The following is a 5207-nucleotide window of genomic DNA, read 5'->3' as shown; positions in this document are numbered from 1 at the left end:
TCGATGAAATCGATCATCAACTGACGCGCCTCGGGACTCCATTCGCAGCCGGCACCAGCCGACGGAACCAGATCGAACAGCGAACACTCGCAGGCAAGCGGTTCAGTTGCCTGCAGTTCCTCGGTCATTTCGCGAAAGTGTCCCCGCGGGATTTCGTCCGTACGTCCGTAATCGACGAAGCAAACTTCGTACAGCTTTCCGTGCTTGCCCCGGTTTAGTACCTTCGCCCGGTACCAGCTGCGTTCGGCAATCGGTTGTGCCAGATACATTGAACCGACCTTAATTTTCTCCGGTTCCTCCACCTTTTCTGAATCGATTTCGCACAGTTCGTTTATGATCAAGAACTGCTTTTGATTCGTGATCACATAGAACTTGCTCGGGCTAACTACGCAGGTAACCTGTACCTTTTGGCTGTACTTTATAAAAGTCGCGTTATCCGGATTGATAGGGTTTATTTCCAAAATCGGTTTACGAGCCGGTTCGTGGGCAGCATCTGCCGGCCGGATGGCCGGTGCCGCTGGGTTTGAATTACTTTGATTTGAATTGGAAGTTGAGCCATACGATACAAGCCGGCTACCACTTCGTGCGACTTTGATCGATAACGGTTGCTGTCCTTTGTGGCTCTCAGCATTGCTGTGTTGGGAATTCTGCGGGTCTGTTATAGTGGAAACAAAAACCACATGCATGTGAATTGAGGCTTTCGATTAATTCATTCAACTGTTCTTCTGTGTGATAAAAACACCAGCGCATAGAACCTGGATAGTTATCGGTATTCACAGGGCATGCCTTCGAATTGGCTGTACACATCATTAGCTTGGCAATAGTCGGTGCTACTGGCTCTTTTTATCAGACACGGATGCGTCGTCGAGGACATCGTTCATAGCCGTGGCTTACTGCGATTGGTGACTTGGATTAACTTCATTCAAATGACCGACCTGAAAAAATATAATATATCTAATGTATTATATATTTAATCAAAATAAATAATAATATGCTACAAACATTACCTCCCTCCACGCCGAACGAATATGCATCAATGAAAACGTCATACGTCGTCGTGTACAAACGAAACAAACACACAGAAAGAAGGTGTAGGCGCTGAAGTTTTTTAAAACAGGCGTTGCGTCTAGCGTTGCGTAGTACACGATCTAGTTTTATTTTTGACAGTTGGAAATAGTAAAACTGTCGAGCAGTTTATAACATATTTGCAACTTTGCGTTGCGAACGGCCTTAGACCAAGCAATTAGAGATTATCGGTGATGAGCACAACCACGTACAACGTACAGCAGTATGTCTGTCACCCTTCCGTTGTACATGTACAACGCTGTACACGTACAACGCTGGTACAATTGTATGTCTGTCTAGGGTATAAATGGCAAAGTGTTGTTGGGTCATCTATTGGTCGATAAAAATGTGCTATAGACATTTTTATTTACTATGTAGTTTTCATATTTTGAACCCTCTCACTTTATTTTAGACAGTGTCCAAAAAGTATTTTGGACATGGCAAATGTCAACGAATATATTTTGGACACTCTAAGATTCATTCAAACAGGATGATAGTGCAGTCTACTTTCAGTATTTAAATTCATTTAATATCAGAAATTTATCATGGGATGAGACCATAAATTTGAATATAAAGTCAATCACCGCTTTATATGCTTTAAATCCGTGTTTTAATTATGATTTTTTGGAAGACTTCTCAGCACAATTTGATTATTGTAAATAAAAAACCCTCCGTTTATCATGTAACATAACAGTTATTAGTCTTCATGTTTATTGATTATATCGGACGTGAAATTAAAATATACGACTTAATATAGTTGAAACGTTAGCAAATATCCTCAGGCAGGAGGATAAAATGTAAGGATGTAAGTAAAGTCCAAATTATTCCATTTTTGGTATTGGATTCGTCGAGAAAATCCCATCGAGAAATACTTCCTTCTGCGTCCGATTGAATTACTGGAAACGTTTGCAGTGGAGTTAGAGCTCTAATTTGCAGCTCACTACCAGTCTCGATTTGCGAATCATTCCGTTCATGATACGGTATTTAGTGACAGGGCATTCCTTCCGAGCCATTTTCTTCACCCATCCAACAAGCTCAAGTTCGTCAGCAGGATCAGGTATTGGAGCATTTCCAGGTCTTGACTGGTTTTTGTATTGATTGCTTAGCCGAAACTTGATCGTCGATCTGGGAATACCGAACTGGCGACATGCTGTTTTAATTGCCACGCCGTTACTGATTTCCTGCCAGCCTCCTTCGAGCGGGCCACTCTACATGACTTTGTTGTATTTTGCATGATGTATTCCCTGATAAACATGATATTTTAAATAATGAATTGTTATAAATGTTCTTTTTACTTAAAATGCTTACCAATTCAATCACAAATCGAAGAAATAGATAGACGGGTGCATTCAATTTTGCTTTCCACTGAATCTTAATAGGTAAACAAACTGCTGCCAGAAATCAAAATACAGGGGTGTCCAAAATCTGATGGTAAGAAAATTATCACGATACAATTTGGACACTATTTTTTTGTGGTTTTATTTTTACTACGTCTTCAGTTAAAACTGTACAGACTGGATGCTTATGATCTATGTTAGTTGTCTAATGCTTAAGCGGGGTACGCTGCTGAAAAGAAAACAGCTCAAGAAAAAATCTTGCTATTTACCGAAGAAATTTTGACAACTCCAATGCAAGCAACCACCTGTCATTTTTTCTTGTGGTAATAATTGCGCCGGATATTATTCCGTACGGAAAAGTGACGTTTTAATTCACCTGCATGTAAAACTGCGCCATCTGAACGTGAAATAATATTTCTTACACACTTAGAAATTTTAGCCGGATTTCGGTTTTGTTTTGCCGAAATCTCAACAGCCGAGCACTCGGCAAGGAGCTCGGTGGAAATAAGGTTTGACGAGCTCTCGGCGAACGGATTTTGACGAGCTCTCGGCAAAAGGACTTTGACGAGCTCTCGGCAAAAGGACTGACAATTACCGAAATTCTCGGCATGAACGAAAATCAGTTATGCCGAAAGTCAGTATACTGAAACGCTGAGCACAGCATTTCATTTCGACGGCAGTCGGTAAAAAAATCTACCGAAGTTTTCCTTTTTTTTAAGGTTTAACCCTTTATAAGGCAGTGGCAACTATATTGCCACCAAAAATATTTATTTTGCTTCTATAATTATACTGATGTTATCATAGACTCAAAACAAATATTTTTCGTTGGTAACAATATAATTGCCATTGCCTTATAAAGGGTTAAACAAAATAAATTTCAATACTCTGCCATTCACTTATCAAGATGTGAATTGAATTGAATGCCAATGAAGTTTGAAATAAAAATCGCATATCTCACATGGTATTCGAGTCCCTAACATTCTTATATGTAAATGGATGGCAGCATAATGGAATTTCCAACGTTACTTTCTAGTTCCTAATGTGGATTTTTGTATTTGCAATAAACATGTTAGAAAATAAGATTAGAGCAAGATTTAGAGCTTTATTTTACAAAAAAATTCAGAAGTTTGAATAGCTATTTGAATTATTTTCGGGAGATTCATAAGGTTTCATTTTTCATACAACAGACCTATATTACTGTATTTAGTTGTTGGTTTATTTTGTTGAACTTATTTTTGAAGAGCGCCGTTACTTTTCTACCAGAAACATAAATTTAACAGAATTTAATTTATCTAATCAGTAGGTATTTGTTTTAAATTGCCAGGCTCCGACATAGCGTGAAGGCAAATAGTGAATAAGAAGCAGAATTTTTCAATTCAATGTTTTACTACATTTTTGCTTTGTTCTATTTACAGATGGTAGTTAAAATGTTAATAAAAGGAACATTAGTTCTTTTCATTTAGGGAGCATCATCAAAAACTTATTCGCAGTTGTGCTAAATGGCATTATTTTTAGCATTGCCGCATTAAAAAATGAAAAAAACAGTTTGTCGGATGGCAATGGCTGTGTGTTAAAGACTGTAAAGCCTTTACATAGCAAAATAAAAGTGTGCTTCAAATCTTGCCCAGTGCTGATAACGACGTCTTTCCAGATCAGGTAACAATCACCAGATTTAAAGTTTTCTGCAGCTACAAAAATTTGCGGGTTCTCGCATACTGGAAATGCGGCCTCAGGCTATAATAGAATAGAAGGTTTCAGAATTTTGAAATATATAATATATATAGTATGTGCGTATTTCTTACATCAATCCAATCGATAATTTTATGTAATGGATTCGTCTTTTGTGAATTGTCACGAGATTGTCTTGCGCCTCTGGTAGGGTTTTTGACCCTAATAATGGCCAAACTTCGTAGAAATGGATCAGAAATGTGAAGAAACATTTCATCAAAGCAAGCTATCACTTTTGGCTGCAGATTATTCCAGGTAATGTCAAAATTATCTGCTTTTGGTTTCAGCATCGCAGTCTTCTGCAAGCTGAAAATAAATACTAAAGTTATTGAAATGTTAAAGTTCACGAGTAGTTATTACTACTGTTACCAGTTCTCCATTAAAAGCTGAAGCAACGGGGAAATCTTTCAAAAATTCCGAAAATGTTCCGGCAGTTCGCTGCTCATTGCGGTATGCAATGGTTGCTTTCCATACGGCAACTAAACGCTCCTTCGATTGATCATTAGGTATAGAATATTGCAACTCAGTAAGCTAATAAAAACATTGACAATTAAACATATATTTATATTGTACAGCTTATATGTTTACCATATCCTCAGCTGACGGTAGCTCGTCCAAAATTTGCACAGGTTCTAGATTTGATACATTCAATGGTTTATTTCCCGATTCGCGCACAAAAAGTCTTTTTTCCGCCTTCTTACTCAAAAATTCCATTCTGTAGTGTAGTTTTCCAGCATGTTTGCCAATACCACGTCCGTGTTTGTGGAACCACAGAGACTGCAAGCATGTAAATTCATATTCAGATAACGATCAAATAAAACGGAAAAAAGACTTGTAACACTAAAGCGTGAGACTGGTTTAAGTTTATAGAATGCAAGAAATGCATTTTTTAAGCACGCAATCACTACTCGCATTTGCCCGTATTGCCAAGGGGTTTCCAACAGCAGTGATTCCTTGCCTTCCTTGCGCACCTTTGAAAAAGTTAACTCTGATTGCTCTCGATTACCATTAATTTTTGGTAATCAATCTCTTGATAGTTATTAAAAATTAATCATGATTACTCAATATTATGATTGA

The 5207-nt window shown here is 37.9% G+C and overlaps 1 long non-coding RNA gene across 1 annotated transcript; it reads right to left on the bottom strand.

The window, feature by feature from the left end:
• Nucleotides 1–3850: 3850 nt before the first annotated feature.
• Nucleotides 3851–4965, bottom strand: LOC128732533 (uncharacterized). Its single transcript, XR_008411812.1, has 4 exons — nucleotides 4719–4965; nucleotides 4500–4661; nucleotides 4205–4436; nucleotides 3851–4136 (listed from the first exon to the last, which is right to left on the bottom strand). It is a non-coding gene; the product is annotated as an uncharacterized LOC128732533 (long non-coding RNA).
• Between the last annotated feature and the right edge of the window lie 242 nt (nucleotides 4966–5207).

The sequence above is a fragment of the Sabethes cyaneus genome, chromosome 1, assembly GCF_943734655.1.
Source record: "Sabethes cyaneus chromosome 1, idSabCyanKW18_F2, whole genome shotgun sequence".
In the NCBI taxonomy this organism is placed as follows: Eukaryota; Metazoa; Arthropoda; class Insecta; order Diptera; family Culicidae; genus Sabethes; species Sabethes cyaneus.
This window is presented reverse-complemented; position numbering and strand designations above follow the sequence as displayed.